Source organism: Chlorocebus sabaeus, chromosome 16 (genome assembly GCF_047675955.1).
Source record: "Chlorocebus sabaeus isolate Y175 chromosome 16, mChlSab1.0.hap1, whole genome shotgun sequence".
Classification (NCBI taxonomy): domain Eukaryota; kingdom Metazoa; phylum Chordata; class Mammalia; order Primates; family Cercopithecidae; genus Chlorocebus; species Chlorocebus sabaeus.
Window position 1 is genome coordinate 27,554,148 of NC_132919.1, and position 21,457 is coordinate 27,575,604.

The following is a 21,457-nucleotide window of genomic DNA, read 5'->3' on the forward strand; positions in this document are numbered from 1 at the left end:
CTCCCTGGTTCAGGCAATTTTCCTGCCTCAGCCTCCCGAGTAGCTGGGATCACAGGCATGCACCACCACACCCAGCTAATTTTTGTATTGTTAGTAGAAATGGGGTTTCACCATGTTGCCCAGGCTGGTCTCGAACTCCTGACCTCAGGTGATCCACCCACCTCAGCCTCCCAAAGTGCTGGGATTACAGGCTTGAGCCACCGCGCCTAGCCATGAAACTTACATTGAGGCTGGGCATGGTGGCTCACACCTGTAATCCCAGCACTTAGGGAAGCAGAGGCAGGATTCCATCTTGGAAAAAAAAAAAGAGAAACTTACATTGTAGTGGAACAAGTAGAGAATCAACAAATACAAAAATAAATAAATTCACATTGTGAAGAAATACACAGGTCAATGAAATAGAGTCATTTTAAGTAGGATGCTAAAGTATTGTGTGTAGGATTTCCCGACCTCTGCACTATGGACATTTTGGGCTAGATAATTCTTTCTTGCAAGAGGCTGTCCTGTGTACTGTAGGATATTTAGTAATATCCCTAGAGGCATGCAGTGGCCTCTAACTACTACAGGCCAGTAACAAATAATCCCTAGAGTTGTGACTATCAAAAAATCTTTCTAGACGTTGTCAAATCTCTGGGGATCAAAATTACCCCTACTTGAGAACTACTGTGTTAAAGGGGTGCCTCTTTGAGTGAATGACATGAGCTGAGACCTAAAAGACAAGACAAAAATAAACCTTCAACACTAGTGAAGTATATTCCAGGCAGGAAAGTGGACAGCAGCACAAACAATGGGACCATAGTGGCCGAAGGTAATGGGTGAGGAGGGGAGTGACATATGATGAGATTGGAGACACAGGCAAAGACATAATCATGTAGTTGCTTGGAATCATATAAGGAAACTTAGATTTCATTTTAAAGTAGTGGAGGCCATCAAGTTTTGTGTGTTTTTGTTTTGTTTTGTTTTTCTTGAGATGGAGTCTTGCTCTTGTCCCAGGTTGGAGTGCAGGGCACAATCTCGGTTTACTGCAACCTCTGCCTCCCGGGTTCAAGCGATTCTCCTGCCTCAGCCTTCCAAGTAACTGGGATTAGAGGTGCATGCCATCACACCTGGCTAATTTTTGGTTTTTGTTTTTTTTGTAGAGTTGTATTTTTTTTTTTTTTTTCACCATATTGGCCAGGCTGGTCTTGAACTCCTGGCCTCAAGACATCTGTTCGCCTCAGCCTCCCAAAGTGCTGGGATTACAGGCATGAGCCACTCACTGCGCCCAGCCAACAAGCTTAGTTTATATTTATGTTTTTGAGGAGCTGCCTTACTATTTTTCATAGTCTCATACCATTCTACTTTCCCACCAGTAATGTATGAGGGTTCCAATTTCTCTACAATCTCACCAATATTTCTTGTTTTCTGTTTTTTGTTAATAGCCATCCTGATGGGTGTGAAACAGTATCTCATTATAGTTTTTTGTTTTGTTTTGTTTTGTTTTTTTGAGACAGGATTTCACTCTGTCACCCAGGCTAGAGTATAGTGGCGTGATCAAGACTCACTGCAGCCTCCACCTCCCTCGCTCAAGTGATCCTCCCACCTCAGCCTCCTGAGTAGCTGGGGCACCAAGCACATGCCACCATGCCCAGCTAACTTTTATACTTTTTGTAGAGATGGGGTTTTGTCATGTTGCCCAGGCTAATCTCCAACTCCTGGGCTCAAGTGATCCACCCATCTCTGCCTTCCAAAGTGCTATAATTACAGGCATGAGCCACCACAACTGGTTGACTTGTATAGTTCTTCATGGATTCAGAATATTAATTCATTATTCAATATAAAATTTGCAAATATCCTATTTTGTGGATAAGATGGAAATTTTAAGATTTAGTGCCTGCTTAAGTAAATGCTGGGAAACAACTTCACCGAAACAAGCTCTAGCCTTGTTTCAGCTTGCTCCAGAGGTCTGGGTCGAGGTGATATTAAATAGTGGCTTAAAACAGTTCATGGCTGGGCACAGTGGCTCACGCCTATAATCCCAGCACTTTGGGAGGCCGAGGCAGGTAGATCGCTTGAGTCCAGGAGTTCAAGACCAGTCTGGCCAACATAGCAAAACCCGTCTCCACTAAAAATACAAAAATTAGGCCTGGCACAGTGACTCATGCCTGTAATCCCCGCACTTTGGGAGGCAGAGGCGGGTGGATCACTTGAGGTCAGGAGTTCGAAACCAGCCTGGCCAACATGGTGAAACCCTGTATCTACTAAAAATACAAAAAAATTAGCGAGGTGTGGTGGCAGGTGCCTGTAATCCCAGCTACTTGGGAGACCAAGTCAGGAGAATCGCTTGAACCCGGAAGGCGGAGGTTGCAGTGAGCTGAGACTGCGTCACTGCACTCCAGTCAGGGTGACAGAGTGAGACTCCATCGCAAAAAGAAAAAAAAGAAATACAAAAACTAGCTGGGAGTGGTGGTGCAGGCCTGTAATCTCAGCTACTCTGGAGGCTGTGGCACGAGAATTGCTTGAACCTGGGAGGTAGAGGTTGCAGTGAGCTGTGATTGTGCTGCTCTACTCCAGCTTGGGAGACAGAGAGAGACTCTCTCAGAAAACAAACTAACAACAAACAGTTCATATCTACTTCAGAGAACCCCCCTGAGAAGCTGGTTGTGTTTCAGATTTACCTCCTAGATATTTTATTTTCCTCCTTAAAGATCAAAGAAGGCAGAGGAAGCCATGAATGAGAGAGTCACGGTAAGGCTAGAAATAAAAGATGTCTTATTCTTATCACGATTGCACTGGATTATTCTCTTATTTTCTAACTTAGTCTGTAAGTTTCTTGATAGCAGGTACTGCTATATAAATTTAAAACTAATATTCTATTCAGCACCTAGCACATCAGGTTTTACATAGTAAATGCTCAATAAATTATTGTTTATTGACGTTAGTTGATTAGCAATTCCTATAATTCTAGGAGATTGCCATGAAGTGGTCTATATTATTTCATATGAATAATAACAGATTGCATTCTTACTTGAATATTTGATATCAAATAAATATTTTTATAACGTATTTATAAAATTATAAAATAAAGATATGCTATATAACTTATATTTTTCTTTCCTTTTTTTTTTTTTTTTTTGAAATAAGATCTTACTCTGTCCCCCAAGGCTGGAGTGCAGTGGCACAATCACGATTCACTGCAGCCTCGACCTCCTGGGCCCAAGCAATCCTCCCACCTCAGCTTCCCAAGAATCTGGGAGTATCTGGGACTACAAGAATGTGCCACCATCCCTGGCTAATCTTTTTGTAGAGATGGGATTTCGCCATATTACTCAGGCTGGTCTTGAACTCCCGACTCAAGCGATCTGCCCATCTCAGCCTCCCAAAGTGCTGAGATTGTAGGCGTGAGCCACCATGCCCAGCTAAAATTTATTTTTAAATTCAATAGACATGAGGGCCAGGTTCAGTGGCTCACGCCTATAATCCCAACAGTTTGGGAAGTAAAGGAGAGCAGATTGCTTGAGGTCAGTAGTTTGAGACCAGCCTGGCCAACATGGTAAGACCCCATCTCTACTAAAAATACAAAAATTAACTGGGTGTAGTGTTGCGCACCTATATCCCAGCTAATAAGGAGGCTGAGGCACAAGAATCACTTGAACCTGGGAGGTAGAAGTTGCAGTAAGTCAAGATCGTGCCCTGCACTCTAACCTGGGCAACAGAGTGAAACTATGTTTTGAAACAAACAAACAAAAAACAACTTTGTTAATGACTAGACCTGTGATAGACTGGAAGGATTCAAAGGCGGACAAGGCAAATCCTTCGAAGAATTTGCAGTTTCATAGTTAGGTAGACAATAAGCAGCAACCATGCCATGATAATGAAGTACTATAATACAGGTAAGCACTGGGTGCCATGGAGCAGAACATAAGGAGCACCTAAGTCGGTTCGTAAATGGAAGAAAGGGAAGTTGGAAAGGTTCCTGAGCTGCTGCTTAAGAATAAGTATGGGCCGGGCACAGTGGCTTGCACCTGTAATCCCAGCACTTTGGGAGGCCGAGGCGGATGGATCACCTGAGGTCAGAAGTTTGAGAACAGCCCTGCCAACATGGCAAAACCCCATCTCTACCAAAAATACAAAAATTAGCCAGGTGTAGTGACAGGTACCTGTAATCCCAGCTACTTGGGAGGCTGAAGCAAGAAGAATCACTTGAACCTGGGAGGGAGAGGTTGCAGTGAGCTGAGATCACGCTGCTGCACTCCAGCCTGAATGACAGAGTGAGACTGTCTCGAGACTGTCTCAAAAAAAAAAAAAAAAGTATGATCGGTTCTTATAAGTACAGAAATAAACTCTCGCATTTATGGTCAATTGCTTTTCAACAAATGTGCCAAGATAATTCAATGGGGAAAAGAAAAACCTTTCCAACAAATGGTGCCAGGACAACTAAAACAATAAAAATCTTAGAAGAAAATATAGAAATACGTCTTTAGGAACTTGAGTTAGTTAAAATCTTCTTAGATATGAACCTAAAAGCACAAAGCAGCAAAATAAATAAAGTGAATTTCATCAAAATTAAAAACTTTTGTTCTTCAATTAAAGGCCTCTGGAAAGTAAAGACACCTCTCAAAATAGGAGAAAATATCTGCAAATCACTTTTTTTTTTTTTTTTTTTTGAGACAGAGTCTTACCCTGTTGCCCAGGCTGGAGTGCAGTGGTGCAATCTCAGCTCACTGCAACCTCCACCTCCCCAGTTCAAGTGATTCTCCTCAGCCACTTGAGTAGCTGGAATTACAATCATGCACTACCACACTCGGCTAATTTTTGTATCTTTAGTAGAGATAGGGTTTCCTCATGTTAGCCAGGCTGGTCTCAAATTCCTGGCCTCAGGTGATCCACCCACCTCAGCCTTCCAAAGTGCTGGGATTACAGTCATGAGCCACTGCACCCGGCCATGCAAATCATATATCTTAAAAGGGATTTATATTTAAAATATCTAAAGAGTCTTAAAACTCAATAATAAAAAGACAACCTAATTAAAACATAGTAAAGGGAAGGATGAAATAAAATCATCTTTGTCACAGATGACATGATTATGTAGAAAACTGGAAATAAATGACGACAAAAAAAAAAACAAACTTGGAACTAATAAGCAATTATAGCAAGTGATGATAGTTGCAGGGTGCAAGGTTAGTATACAAAAGTCAGCCAGTTGCAGTGGCACGAGCCTATAGTCACAGCTACATGGGAGGCAGAGGCAGGAGGATCACTTGAGCCCAGGAGTTCAAGGCTGCAGTAGGCTCCATGCAGTGGCTCATGCCTGTAATCCCAGCACTTTGGGAGGCTGAGGAGCACAGATCACTTGAGTCCAGGAGTTTGAGACCAACCTGGGCAACACAGTGAAATCCCGTCTCTACAAAATATATGAAAATTAGCTGGATGTGTTAGTGTGCTCCTATAGTCCCAGCTTCTTCGGAGACTAAAGCAGGAGGATCACCTGAGCCTGGGAGGCGAAGGTTGCAGTGAACTGAGATTACACCACTGCATTTCAGCCTGGGCAACAGAGTGAGACCCCCATCTCAAAAAAAAAAAAAAAAGGGTGCAGTGCATGATGATCACACCTATGAATAGCCCCTGCATTCCAGCCTGGGCAACATAGTGACACTGTCTCAAAAAAAAAAAAAAAAAAAAAAGCCAATGGCTTTCCTATATATCAGCAATGAACAAGTGGAATTTGAAATTAAAAGCAAGCACAGGCTGGGCGCCATGGCTGACACCTGTAATCCCAGCACTTTGGGAGGCTGAGGTGGGCGGATCACAAGGTCAGGAGATCGAGACCATCCTGGCCAACATGGTGAAACCCTGTCTCTACTAGAATACAAAAAATTAGCTGGGCATGGTGGCATGCACCTGTAGTCCCAGCTACTTGGGAGGCTGAGGCAGGAGAACTGCTTGAACTCAGGAGGTGGAGGTTGCAGTGAACCGAGATCGCACCACTGCACTCCAGCCTGGCAACAGAGCAAGACTCCGTCTCAGAAAAAAAAAAAAGAAGGAAAGAAAACACAATTTCATTTACATTAGGCACCCTCCAAAATGATTTTTTTCTCTCATATGGAGTTTCAGTCTTGTTGCCCAAGCTGGAGTGCACTGGCACGATCTCAGCTCACTGCAACCTCTGTCTACTGAGCTCAAGCGATTCTCCTGCCTCAGTCTGCCAAGTAGCTGGGATTACAGGCATGCACCACCACACCCAGCTAATTTTGTATTTTTAGTAGAGACAGGGTTTCACCGCCCTGGCCTCCCAAAGTGCTGGGATTACAGGTGTGAGCCACCAAGCCCGGCCTGAAATGTTTTTTTACAAGAGCACAAATCCACTTTTATTCATTGACTTTTCATTAGTTTAAATCCTTGAGGGGTACAGCATGAGGGTACAGCATCACTTGGATTCTGTGTCCAATAGCCTTAGCAGGAAGATTGCTTCGGGATTTGGCATGAACCATGCCACTGTTTCTGTGGGCCCGAGTTACCTTTCCCCAGATTACTCTTGTTTGGTTTGGTTTGCCGCCAGGAGTCACTTTGTTGTTCTTTGCTTTGTATACATAAGCACATCTCTTGCCCAAATAGAATTCTATTTCATCTCGGGCATAAACACCTTCAATTTTAAGAAAAACTGTATGCGCTCTTTGGTTCTGGAGACTCTGCTTATAGCCAGCAAAAATGGCTTTGGACCACAGCCTTCCAGACATATCTTCTTTTAGAAGATTTGTTCCCAGCAGGATCCAAGATGGTGGGAAAAAACAAAATGAAATATTTTGATATAAATCTTTTTTTTTTTCTTTTAAGACAGAGTCTTGCTCTGCTGCCCAAGCTGGAGTTCAGTGGTGCAATCTTGGCTCACTACAATCTCCGCCTCCTGGGATCAAGTGATTCTTCTGCCTCAGTCACCTGAGTAGCTGCGATGACAAGCACCTGCCACCACACCTGGCTAATTTTTTTTTTTTTTTTTTTTTTTTTTTGTATTTTTAGTAGAGACAGGGTTTCACCATGTTTGTCAGGCTGGTCTCCAACACCTAACCTCAAGCAATCCACCTGCCTTGGCCTACCAAAGTGCTGGGATTACAGGCATACACCATCGCACCTGGCCTATATTTTGATGTAAATCTAACAAAATACGTTTAAGATCTAGGAGGAAAACTAAAAACTCTGATTTTAAAAAATCAAAGAAGAACCAAATAAATGGAGATATTCAATGATTGTAGGTAGGAAAACTTAAAAGACATCAGTTCTTCACAGCTTGATCTATAGATTTCAATATAATCCCAATCGAAATCCCAGCAAATGATTGTGTGGATATCAACAAACTAATTCTATAGTCAACACAATACTGAAGGAGAAGGCAAAGTTAGAAGACTGACAAAGTCAGAGGACTGATATTACCTGACTTCAAGACTTACTATAAAGCTACGGTAATTGAGACAGTGTAGTATTGCTGAGAGAACAGACAAATAGATCAATGGAAAAGAATAGAGACCAGAAAGAGCCGTGGCAGAAAAGTAGAGTGGGAGGGTGGTAGGATGGGGAAGGGAAGAGAGTGGAGAGGAGAGAAGGGTGGGTAGGGGAGGTGGAGGACAGATAGAAGATTGAAAATGGACGGAGAGCCGGGCGCGGTGGCTCAAGCCTGTAATCCCAGCACTTTGGGAGGCTGAGATGGGCGGATCACGAGGTCAGGAGATTGAGACCATCCTGGCTAACACGGTGAAACCCCGTCTCTACTAAAAAACACAAAAACCTAGCCGTGTGAGGTGGCGGGCGACTGTAGTCCCAGCTACTCGGGAGGCTGAGGCAGGAGAATGGCCTAAACCCGGGAGGCGGAGCTTGCAGTGAGCTGAGATTCGGCCACTGCACCCCAGCCTGGGCGACAGAGCGAGACTCTGTCTCAAAAAAAAAAAAAAAAAAAAAAAGAGAAAATGGATGGAGAGACAATGCCTGGAATACAAACCAGGATGTGTTCTAGAGCACCTGTGGATAGGCTTGGAGAGCAGGCAGGACTCTTTTTCCTTTGAGACTGGGGAGAAAGATGGAGACTGGTGGTAAGACAGAGGTAATTTGTTCAGAGGCAGGGCAAGAAGTTGAGGGAATCCCTGACTGACGTAACAAGTTACTCATCCAGCAAATGTTTATTGGGCAACATTTATGTGTCAAGCCCTAAGCCTAGTGCTAGAGATTTAGAGATGAATAAGAGAAGGCACTTGCTCTCTCAGAACTTAGAGTCTGGCCAGGCATAGTGGTTCGCGCTTGTAATCCCAGCACTTTGGGAGGCCAAGGCAGGCAGATCAGTTGAGGTCAGGAGTTAGAGACCAGCCTGGCCAACATGGTAAAACCCTGTCTCTACTAAAAGTACAAAAAATTAGCCAGGCATGTTGGCGTGTGCATGTAATTCCAGCTACTCAGGAGGCTGAGGCAGAAGAATCGCTCAAACCTGGGAGGCGGAGGTTGCAGTGAGTAGAGATTGTGCCACTGCATTCCAGCCTGGGCAACAGAGCAAAACTCTGCCAAAAATAAAAAAACTTAGAGTCTAATGGTCTCTCTCTCTTTCTTTCTTTCTTTCTTTCTTTCTTTCTTTCTTTCTTTCTTTCTTTCTTTCTTTCTTTCTCTTTCTTTCCTTCTTTTTCTTTTTTTTTTTAGAGAAGGTCTCACTGTGTCACCCAGGCTGAAGTGCAGTGGCATGATCTGGGCTCACTGTAGTGATTCTAGTCTCAGAATACAAGACATCCTGGGGCTCAAGCGATTCTCCGACCTTGGCTTCCAGAATAGCTGGGACTCCAAGCGCCACCGCACCTGGCAATTTTTTTTTTTTTTTTTTTTTTTTTTTTTTTGAGACGCAGTCTCTGTCGCCCAGGCTGGAGTGCAGTGGCGCGATCTCGGCTCACTGCAAGCTCCGCCTCCCGGGTTCACGCCATTCTCCTGCCTCAGCCTCCCGAGTAACTGGGACTACAGGCGCCTGCCACCTCGCCCGGCTAGTTTTTTTTTTTTTGTATTTTTTAGTAGAGACGGAGTTTCACCGTGTTAGCCAGGATGGTCTTGATCTCCTGACCTCGTGATCCGCCCGTCTCGGCCTCCCAAAGTGCTGGGATTACAGGCTTGAGCCACCGCACCCGGCCAACCTGGCTATTTTTTATAGAGACAGGGTCTCACTAAGTTGGCCAGGCTGCTCTCGAGCAATCTTCCTGGGCTCAAGCGATCTTTCTGCTGTGGCCTCCCAAAGTGCTGAGACTACAGGCATGAGCCACTGCACCCAGCCCTCTACTTTCTTTATGAAGAAGAAGATAAAGTTTTGCTGGAAGGAAGTATGTGGGAGAGGTAGGGGAATTGAGTAGAGTGGTGAATATTTAGAATACTTTTTCAGGAAATGGGAAATCAAAAATGAATAGGAAAATGTAAGAATTGCTGCTTGCCATGAAGTATCGAGATGAGAACAGATATGTTTATGGTAGTATGAATCCAAAAAGTTATGTTATTTTTTTCCTACTAAATTTCAGTAGCTCAGATGAAGTAGTAGAGGAGATTGAGGGATAGATTCATCTGGAATTGGAGGCTTATGAGGTAGTTGCAATAGAAGGACAAGGAAGAGAGAGTTGACAGTGCTGGCAAGAGAAGAATTGAACTGATAAACTTATGGATAGGGAATTAGTCTCTTCAGTTGGCAAGAAGCAGAGACGCCCTTAGTTCAGGTTATCACAAAGGCTGAGGTAGAAGATAATGACACTGAAATGTAAGGGAGGAAGCCCAGGAAACTTGCGCCACAGGCAGGCATTGGGGAGAAATGAAAAAATGCCTAGAATAGGATGCAATAGAAGTTCTGTTCTATTGAATGTAAGTTCACCCCAATGTCAGCTCTAATCACCTGGTTTGCTTCTACCCTCTCAGAAGTAAATGCTCATTTGCTCCTTTTTCCAGGAATTCTCCCATATTCATAACTCAGCTTCTTACTGTTTAGTTTCTCTCTCTCCTCTTTTGCACATACTTACTACTTTTCCCTGTTTGTATTAATTTTTCTGTGTCGTGCATCCAAATTCCCCCAAAAGAGGACTTGATTGAATCCGCTAGATTCATCCAATATGGACCACATTAAAGACTTCTGGTCTCCCCTTGTGTTTAGCCTATAAATGTTTATCTTCTGCTATTTTATAGATTTCTGATCTAGTCAGCCACAACCAGGGTAACACAATGATGGTGCTAGAAAAAGGTCCCAACCCAGACTCCAAAAGAGGGGTTCTTGGATCTCATGCAGAAAGGAATTCAAGGTGAGTCACAGAGTGCAGCAAGAAGAGATAGTTTATAGAAAGCTACTCAGTTACAGAGTAGGGCATCGTTAGAAAGCAAGCGGAGGAATGAGCACTGTCTTTGTTTTGTTTTGTTTTTGAGACAGAGTTTCACTCTTGTTGCCCAGGCTGGAGTGCAACGGGGAGATCTCAGCTCACTGCAACCTCCGCCTCCCGGGTTCAAGGGATTCTCCTGCTTCAGTCTCCTGAGTAGCTGGGATTACAGGCATGCGCCACCATGCCTGTAGAAATATACCATGCCTGTATTTTCACCTGCTAATAGAAAATAGCCCGGCTAATTTTCTATTTTTAGTAGAGACAGGGTTTCTCCATGTTAGTCAGGCTGGTCTCAAACTCCCGACCTCAGGTGATCTGCCTACCTCAGCCTCCCAAAGTGCTGGGATTACAGGTATGAGCTACTGTGCCCAGCCTCTTTGTTTTAAACTCTTCTTATATAAAGGTCTTATCTATGTAAAAGCTAAGCTATGCCTACATGCGGGTAGGCTGACAGCATGACAACATTTATTACTTTGTTGATTTAAAGAAAGTTATCCTTGGCATTTTAGTGCGTAAGTACATCAAAGCATAACTATAATCATCTTAAAAGCATATATTGTTATGTGATATCGGGACATCTGGACATTCTGTGGCTGCAGGAGTTTGTCCTTGCAGGCATTATTAAGCTGCTTTCTTAGCTGTAAACATCTTGTGACCATGGGTCATAAACTGGTGAGGAATGTGCCTTGCTAGCTTTTAGATGGAGTTTATTTTAAAATGGTGTCAACCTTGCTCTCTGATATTCCTGTTTCCCTAACAATTATGTAACTTACAGCATGGCCACCCCAGCCTACTTTTCTCAGAAAGGAATTGTGAGTAGAGTTTCATGGACCATGGAGGACTGCATCATAGAAAAGGAAAGAAAAGCAGGAGGGGGATTGATGGCCAGGTGTGGTGGTGTGTGCCTGTAGTCTTAGCTACCCCAGAGGCAGAGGTGGGAGAATCACTTACGCCTGGGAGGTGGAGGCTGCAGTGAACCCTGATCACGCCACTGCACTTCAGTCTGGGTGATGGAGCAAGACTCTGTCTTTAAAAATGTGACATATATAGCTCCATAATCTTAAAGAACCGGAGTATTAGGAGTGGGGAAATGAAAGAGCTAGAAGGAACGATAAGGAATTTCAGATTGTTAGAAGGGTGAAAATAATGGGATGGTATAAGCCAAAAAATGTTGAGCACAGAATCTTAGGTGGCTCATCCACATGAATAAAGTTACACAACCTAGAAGATGACAGATGCTAGGTTGAAAAAAAAAGCCAGATTATCAAAGTTTGCAACAAATGTAGAGGCATGTCTTGGAAGTCGATACAAAACAATGATCAGGAGAGAGAAAAGATAAGATGAGGAACGCGTGGACTGCAAAGGAGGACAGTGTAGTGGTTTAAAATGCGTCTGAGGAATGATGACATAATCTCTCATCCCCAGGATGCAGGGCACATGAGGGAATGCATAGGGAAACATGTATGTTACGTAAGACAAAGTTAATGCCTAGTGTATATTAGGAGGTGCAGTAATCTATAAAGTAAGTATATAAGACACAGGAAGTACCATTCTATTGTTTTGTTTCACAGCTTTTGTCTGAAATTAGTGTATGTGATATAAGAAACATTAAATTGACCAGGCGCGGTGGCTCACACCTGTAATCCCAGGTCTTTGGGAAGGGGAGGTAAGCGGATCACCTGAGGTTGAGAGTTCCACACCAGCCTGACCAACATGGAGAAACCCTGTCTCTACTAAAAATACAAAAAAATTAGCCTGGGGTGGTGACACATGCCTGCAATCCCAGCTATTCAGGAGGCTGAGGCAGGAGAATCGCTTGAACCCGGGAGGCGGAGGTTGCGGTGAGCTGAGATCACACCATTGCACTCCAGCCTGGGCAACAAGAGCAAAACTCCATCACACACACAAAAAAGAAACATTAAATTTTAAAATTAATGTTTATTTTGCTAACAGTGTTAGAGATGAGGTAATTAAGCATCCTCATTTTACAGAAAGTTTCAAAAGGTTTAGTGATTTCCTTAAGGCATGCAGGTAATTAAGGCTGCCCAGGCTGGAGCGCAATGGCGCGATCTCAGCTCACCCCAATCTCCGCCTCCTGGGTTCAAGTGATTCTCCTGCTTCATCCTCCTGAGTAGCTGGGATTACTGGAATTTAGAAGTTTTTGTTTGTTTGTTTGTTTGTTTGTTTTAGACGGAGTCTCGCTCTGTCGCCCAGGCTGGAGTACAGTGGCGCGATCTCCACTCACTGCAAGCTCCGCCCCCTGGGCTCCCGCCATTCTCCTGCCTCAGCCTCCAGTGTAGCTGGGACTACAGGCGCCCGCCACCGCGCCCGGCGAATTTTTGTATTTTTAGTAGAGACGGAGTTTCACCGTGTTAGCCAGGATGGTCTCAATTTCCTGACCTCGTGATCCGCCCATCTCAGCCTCCCAAAGTGCTGGGATTACAGGCGTGAGCCACCGCGCCCAGCCTAGAAGTATTTTTTTTTTTTTTTTTTTTTTTTTTTTTTTTTTTAGACGGAGTCTTGCTTTGTTGCCCAGGCTGGAGTGCAGTGGCGCATCCTCGGCTCACTGCAAGCTCCACCTCCTGGGTTTATGCCATTCTCCTGCCTCTGCCTCCCAAGTAGCTGGGACCACAGGCGCCCGCCAACGCGCCCGGCTAATTTTTTGTATTTTTAGTAGAGACAGGGTTTCACCGTGTTAACCAGGGTGGTCTCGATCTCCTGACCTTGTGATCCGCCCGCCTCAGCCTCCCAAAGTGCTGGGATTACAGGCGTGAGCCACCGCGCCCGGCTCCTAGAAGTATTTTTTAAGCACCTTGGGATTACAGGCATGAGCCACCATGCCTGGCCTAGAACTTAGAAGGATTTTATGGGGAGGATGATATTGTTGGCCCAGATCTGTTAAACTGTTAAAGTGTTAAAGTTTGATTTGAATTTTTTTTTTTTTTTTTTTTTTTTTTTTGAGACGGAATCGCACTCTGTTGCCCAAGCTGGAGTGCAGTGGCGCAATCTCGGCTTACTGCAACCTCCACCTCCCAGGTTCAAGCCCAGATTTTTGTGCCTCAGCCTCTGGAGTAGCTGGGACTATAGGCAGGTGCCACCATTACAGGCTAATTTTTGTATTTTTAGCAGAGATGGGTTTTGCCATGTCGTCCAGGCTGGTCTCACTTAGCCAGGCTGGTTTTTTGTTTTTTTTTTTTGAGACGGAGTCTTGCTCTGTGGCCCAAGCTGGAGTGCAGTGGCCGGATCTCAGCTCACTGCAAGCTCCGCCTCCCGGGTTCACGCCATTCTCCTGCCTCAGCCTCCCGAGTAGCTGGGACTACAGGCGCCCGCCACCTCGCCCGGCTAGTTTTTTGCATTTTTTAGTAGAGACGGGGTTTCACCATGTTAGCCAGGATGGTCTCGATCTCCTGACCTCATGATCCACCCGTCTCAGCCTCCCAAAGTGCAGGGATTACAGGCTTGAGCCACCGCGCCCGGCCACCAGGCTGGTTTGACCATGTTGGCCAGGCTGATCCTGACCTCAGGTGATCCCCATGCCTTGGCCTCCCAAAATGCTGGGATTACAGGCATAAGCCACTGCGCCTGGCCTCTGTTTGTTTGTTTGTTTGTTTGTTTGAGACAAGTTCTCACTCCGTCGCCCAGGCTGGAGGGCACTGGCACTATCACAGTGCATTGTAACCTCAACCTCCCTGGCTCAAGTGATCCTCAAGTACCTGGGACTACAGGCATGGGCTACCACACTCAGCTCATTTTTATTTTGTAGTGATGGGGTCTCCCTGTGTTGCCCAGGTTGGTCTAACTCCTGGACTCAAGTGATTCTCCTGCCTTGGCCTCCCAAAGTGCTGGTACAGATATGAGCTACAGCACCTAGTCCTCTTTCTTTTCTTCTTTTTTTGTTTTTTGTTTTTTTGTTTTTTTGAGACAGAGTTTTGCTCTTGTCACCCAGGTTGGAGTGCAATGGCACAATCTCGACTCACTGCAACCTCCGCCTCCCGGGTTCAAGCAATTCTCCTGCCTCAGCCTCCTGAGTAGCTGGGATTACAGGCACCCACCACAAAGCCCGGCTGGTTTTTTTTTTTTTTTCCCCCTTTTTTTTGAGATGGAGTCTTACTCTATCACCCAAGCTGTAGTGCAGTGGCGTGATCTCGGCTCACTGCAACCTCTGCCGCCTGGGTTCAAGCAGTTCTCCTGCCTCAGCCTCCTGAATAGCTGGGATTACAGGCGCCTGCCACCGTGCCTGGCTAATTTTTGTATTTTTAGTACAGACAGGGCTTCACCAACTTGACCAGGCTGGTCTTGAACTCCTGACCTCATGATCCACCTGCCTCGGCCTCCCAAAGTGCTGGGATTACAGGCATAATTTTTGTTTGATTTTTGTTTTGTTTTGTTTTGTTTGAGATGGAGTCTCATTCTGTCACCCAGGCTGGAGTGCAATGGCACTCTCAGCTCACTGCAACCTCCGCCTCCCGGGTTTAAGCGATTCTCCTGCCTCAGCCTCCCAAGTAGCTGGGACTACAGGTGCCTGCCATCATGTCCAGCTAATTTTTTGTATTTTTTTTGTAAAGACGGGGTTTCACCATGTTAGCCAGGATGATCTCGATCTCCTGACCTCGTGATCGGCCCACTTCAGCCTCCTAAAGTGCTGAGATTACAGGCGTGAGCCACCGCGCCCGGCCCAATTTTTGTGTTTTTTTGGTAGAGATGGGGTTTCACCATATTGTCCAGGCTGGTCTCAAACTCCTGACCTTACGTGTTTGGGAGGCCCGCCTCGGCCTCCCAATATTTTTTTCTTAATAAACTTCCTTGTAAACCAGAGTACGGTTCTCAAGGCCAGCTCCAGCTCCACTCCTAATTTTCTAGTTCTGAGTAGTTCCAGCTACTCAGGAGGCTGTGGTGGGGGAATCCCTTGAGGCTATGATTGCATCACTGCACTCCAGCCTGCGTGACAGAGTGAGACCCTATCTCAAATAAATAAATAAATAAATAAATAAATAGATAAATAAATTTCCTTGTAGCAAAGAGACACAGTCAGAATCAGTCTAATGATTTTCAAGCTGTTTATAAAATTAGGAGCTCCATAAGTATTGTGGTTGATGATTATGGCATTTCTCCCATGGAAGGCATATTTTAAAGTAATGGTTGACGAAATACATCTCCCTTTGTCTTTCACTTTCCTCCTCTACACGTGCAACTCTTGGATGACAACTAAGCCAATCACTATATCTCGTATTCCTTTAACTCCTCTCACTCCCAGATTGGTTCAGGAACAGGAATGTAATCATATGACCCAACTAAGGATATTCAATGCTAATAAGATTAAGTTTTTGGAACTTTTTTCCAGCTATCAGGAAAATTGAGTCTCTTTTCTACTGGATGGAAGTACATAACTTCAGGACCTATTAGCAGCCAGCTTGGCACCATGAAAGGAAAGCCAGACCGGAAACAGAGTCATCACCAAGAAAGAAGATGTCATTTGAACCCTGGATCAAGTTTCTTTCAAGAAGAAGCAAGAAACTGTTTGACTGGCATATGAGCAATAATAAACTCTTTGTTGTTGTTGTTGTTGTTGTTGCTGCTGTTAAATCAGTTCTGGTTGGATTTTCTATCATTTGTAACATACAGTCCTAATACAGATAAGTTCTGGTATACAAAAACATAGTAACCATGTTTCTTTTTTTTTTTTTTTAAGATGGAGTCTCACTCTGTCACCCAGGCTGGAGTGCAATAGCGCAATTTCAGCTCACTGCAAACTCCGCCTCCCAGATTCAAGAGATTCTCCTGCCTCAGCCTCCTGAGCAGCTGGGATTATAGGCACGCACCACCATGCCAGCTAATTTTTGTATTTTTAGTAGAGATAGGGTTCCACCATGTTGGCCAGGCTGGTTTCAAACTCCTGACCTCAAGTGATCCGCCCACCTCAACCTCCCAAAGTGCTGGGATTACAGGTGTGAGCCACCACAACTGGCTGTAACCATGTTTCTTAATACAAGTCTGCATTGCAACTAGCTATATACAAAGATACAGTTTTAAACTGTGATTTTTGGAATTCTTGAGACTCTTAACATGCCATCACTCCACTTCACGCTTTATTTGAAAACCATCAAAAAGAAAAATAAAAGGCCATGTCTTAAATACAGGTTTAAAAAATCTATTCAAAAATAATTTCCTCTTAATAAAATGGAAATCACTATATCCCAAAGTCAATTCAATTGTTGCAACAGATAAAGGATTTATTTCCCTTTTCTTTTCTTATTTTTTTGAGATGGAGTCCTGCTCTGTCACCCAGGCTGGAGTGCAGTGGCGCGATCTTGGCTCACTGCAAGCTCTGCCTCCTGGGTTCACGCCATTCTCCTGCTTCAGCCTCCTGAGTAGCTGGGACCACAGGCGCCCACCACCGCATCCGGCTAAGTTTTTGTATTTTTAGTAGAGACGGGGTTTCACCGTGTTAGCCAGGATGGTCTCAATCTCCTGACCTTATGATCCACCCGCCTCAGCCTCCCAAAGTGCTGGGATTACAGGCGTGAGCCACCGCGTCCGGCCTCCATTTTCTATACTTTGCTTTCACCCAAACTTAGATTCAAATTTAAACACAGATGTTTTAAGTGGTACATTAAAATACTCTTCATATTTGCTAAGATAGATAAAATGAATCTCTGACTTCCCATATAGTACTATGCTTGTTTTATGCAAAAACTGGAAATGAAGAAGTAAAAAGTGGTTTTAAAAAATGTGATGTAGGTAGGTCTTAAATAAACATTGTTAAGCTGAGTAGTATAATATAGTAAGTATCATAAAAGGGATATAAGCAAAATGTTTTTGGAATCCCAGAGAAGGGTAAAGTAATGCTGGCACAGTCAGAGAGGAAGTGACATTTGAGCTATGCTAAAAGATTGAGAAGGAATTTGCCAGGCAGAGAAGAAAATAGTCATACTATACAGGAGGAAGAGTTATGGCATTTTCAAAGTCTGTTATGTAGTAAACTTTTCTCTGTCTGTCTTAGAAGCTAACAACTGAAAAATTACCTATTATTATTTGGGTCTGGCGTTGATGACTGTGAAGGCAATGTAGAAAATAAAGATTGGAAGCTGCTATGCCTTTTATGACCCAGTCTCAACTCAAACACCGTCACTTCTGCTGTATTCTTTGTATTACAAGCAAGTCACTTTGTATTACAAGAGAGCCCACACTCAAGAGGAGTGGGATTAAACTCAGTCACTTAAAGGGAGGAGTATCAAAAATGTCTGTGGACATATTTTAAAACCACAACAAATATCTAGCATACTGTTTCTCCTTGAGGGTAATCTTGGACACTCTTTTCTTCTCTATTAATCTTTTTTTCTTTCTTTTTTTTTTTTTTTTTTGAGACAGACTCTCACTCTGTTACGCAGGCTGGAGTGCAGTGGTGCAATCTTCGCTTACCTCAACCTCCACTTCCCTGTTCAAGCCATTCTCCTGCCTCAGCCTCTCAAGTAACTGGGATTACAGACATGCACCACCAAGCCCAGCTGATTTTTTTGTATTTTTAGTAGAGACAAGGTTTCACCGGGTGGGCCAGGCTGGTCTCAAACTCCTGATCTCAAATGATCCACCCTCCTCGGCCTCCTAAAAAGCTGGGATTATAGGCGTAAGTCACTGTGCTCAGCCTGTTTTATTGTGCTTTGGTTTGTTTTTTGAGACAAGGTCTCAATCCATCAGTGGCGTGAGCCACCGTGCCCACCTATTTATTTATTTGTTTGTTTTGAGACGCAGTCTCGCTCTGTCACCCAGGCTGGAGTGCAGTGGCATGATCTCGGCTCACTGTAACCTCTCCCTTCTGGGTTCAAGCGATTCTCCTGCCTCAGCCTCCCAAGTAGCTGGGATTACAGGCGAATGCGCCACCATGCCCGGCTAATTTCTGTACTTTATTAGTAGAGATGAGGTTTCACTATGTTGGCCAGACTGGTCTCAAACTCCTGACCTCAAGTGATCTGCCCATCTCAGCATCCCAAAGTGTTGGGATTACGGGCGCAAGCCACTGTGCCCAGCCTTCTCTATTAATCTTGATTTTCTTCCAAGCCTGGTCTTCCGTTAGCTTTCCTCTTCTTAGTAAATGACACTACCTCCACTTAGTTACTAAAAGCCACAGCCATCCTTGATGCTTTTCTTTTCCTCAACCTCCATTCCCTAATAAATCCATCAGCAAAGATAAAGTATATACCATGTTCCTTGATATCTGTGGGGGACTAATTCCAGGTACCCCTTGGATACCAAAATCCGTGGATGCACAAGTCCTCCATACAAAATGGCACAGTATTTGCATATAGCCTACACATATCCTCCCATATACTTTAAATTATCTTTAGATTACATATAATACAATGTAAATGCTATGTAAATAATTGCTATTTACAAGCATTGTTTACAGAGTAATGACAAAAAAAAAGTCTGTACATGTTCAGTACAGATGCATTTATCCATTAAAAAAATTTCCATTCACAGTTAGTTGAATCCACAGATATGGAGGGTCAACTGTGTATGTCATTTGTTTATTCCATCTTCCAGCCATTAATCCATGCTACCATGAACTCTTGCTTACTTCAGTGGCCTTATAACTTGTCTTCTTCTACCTTTGCCTTCCTACTGTCCATCTCTACACACCAGCCACCTTTTTTTTTTTTTTTCCAGAGACAGGGTCCTCCTCTTTTGTCCAGGCTGAAATACAATGGCAAAACCATAGCTCACTGCAGCCCCAAACTCCTAAGCTTAAGTGATCCTCCCACCTTAGCCTCCAGAGTAGCTGGGATTACAGGGACACACCACTATGCCTGATTAATTTAAAAAAAAATTTTTTTTTTTTTGAGACGGAGTCTCGCTCTGTCACCCAGGCTGCAGTGCAGTGGCGCGATCTCAGCTCACTGCAAGCTCTGCCACCTCCCAGGTTCACGCCATTCTCCTGCCTCAGCCTCCCTAGAAGCTGGGGCTACAGGTGCCTGCCACCACACCCAGCTAATTTTTTGTATTTTTAGTAGAGACAGGGTTTCACCGTGTTAGCCAGGATGGTCTCGATCTCCTGACCTCGTGATCCACCCGCCTTGGCCTCCCAAAGTGCTGGGATTACAGGCGTGAACCACCGCGCCCAGCCTAACTTTAAAATTTTTAATTCTTATTTAATTTAAATTTAAATTTAATTTAATTTAACTTATTTATTTATTTTTGAGACAGGGTCTGGCTTTGTCACCCAGGCTAGAGTACAGGGGCATTATCTCGGCTCACTGCAATCTCCGCCTCCTGGATTCAAGCAGTCCTCCCACCTGAGCCTCCTGAGTAACTGAGACTACAGGCACATACCACCACACCTGGCTAATTTTTGTATTTTTTTCATAAAGAAGGAGTTTCACCATGTTGGTCAGACTGGTCTCTAACTCCTAAACTCAAAAAATCTGCCCACCTCAGACTCCCAAAGTGCTGAAATTACAGGCATGAGCCACCACTCCTGGCCTAATTTTTAAATTTTTTGTACAGATGAGATCTCACTATGTTGCTGACCATAGGTGTGAGCACCAGTCTAGACTGGTCAGCCAGCGTTTTTGTTGTTGTTGTTGTTGTTGTTGTTGTTGTTGATGTTGTTTGTTTGTTTTAAGACAGACTCTCACTCGTTGCCCGGACTGAAGTGCAATGGTAAAATCATAGCTTATTGCAGCCTCAAATTCCTAAGCTAAAATCTTCCTACCTTAGCCTCCCAAGTAGCTGAGACTACAGGTACATGTTACCACACCTGGCTAATTTTTTTTTGTAGAGACAGGGTTTCTTCATGTTACCCAGGCTGGCCTTGAACTCCTGTGTTCAAGTGATTTGTTTACCTCAGCCTCTCAAAGTCCTCGGATTATAAGCATGAGCCACTGCATCTGGCCCAGCCGGCCACCTTTTATTAAGCATGTACTTTGTGCTTTGCAGAACAATAAGTAATTTGCATGTATCATCTAATTTAATCATCACACCCATCTGAGAAATAGTTATTACTATTTAACACCCCTGCTTAAAAACCTGTTTTCACTATTATAAAGATAATGCATCTTCACAAATATATTTTTTCCTTCTCCTGTTAAAATTATTTTTCTTAGGATAAATTTTCCAAAGCAGAATTACTAGGTTAAAGAATATAAAGATTTTAGGCCGGGCGCGGTGGCTCACGCCTGTAATCCCAGCACTTTGGGAGGCCGAGGCGGGCGGATCACAAGGTCAGGAGATCGAGACCATGGTGAAACCCCGTCTCTACTAAAAAATAGAAAAAAATTAGCCGGGCGCAGTGGCGGGCGCCTGTAGTCCCAGCTACTCGGGAGGCTGAGGTAGGAGAATGGCGTGAACCCGGGAGGCGGAGCTTGCAGTGAGCCGAGATTGCGCCACTGCACTCCAGCCTGGGCGACAGCGAGACTCCGTCTCAAAAAAAAAAAATAAAATAAAAAAAATTTTAAAAAAAGAATATAAAGATTTTAAAGCCACCAATAACCCTTTTTCTATTCTTACTTGGAGGACTTATCAGTTCTCTTTCTTTATGTTTAATTTTTCACAGTGGTGGGAGGCGGTCCTCCATTTTCTGATGTCCTGTCCATGAGCAGATACACGTTCCTGGAAAAAAGTCTAGAATAGTAGTTCTCAAGTTCAACTGCACATTACAATTACCTAGGGAGCTGTTAAAAATACCAATGCCAAGGACCCTAGATGTTCTGACTTAATTAGTCTAGAGGAGCATGAGCATGGACTTTTCTTTCTTTCTTTTTTTTTTTTTTTTTTTGAGGCAGAGTCTCACTCTGTCGCCCAGACTGGAGTGCAATGGCACCATGTCGGTTCACTGCAACCTCTGTCTTAAAAATGTCCATGCTTGGCCAGGTGCGGTGGCTCACCCTTGTAATCTCAGCACTTCAGGAGGCCAAGGCAGGCAGATCATTTGAGGTTAGGAGTTTGAGACCAGCTTGGCCAACATGGTGAAACCCCGTTTCTACTAAAAATACAAAAATTAGCTGGGCATGGTGGCGGCTGCCTATAATCTCAGCTACTTGGGAGGCTGAGGCAGGAGAATTGCTTGAACCCACTAGGTGGAGGTTGCAGTGAGCTGAGATTGCAGTGAGCTG

The 21,457-nt window shown here is 44.1% G+C and overlaps 1 pseudogene; it reads right to left on the reverse strand.

The window, feature by feature from the left end:
• Positions 1–6,365: 6,365 nt before the first annotated feature.
• LOC119621944 (large ribosomal subunit protein eL33 pseudogene) lies at positions 6,366–6,762 on the reverse strand (annotated as a pseudogene).
• Between the last annotated feature and the right edge of the window lie 14,695 nt (positions 6,763–21,457).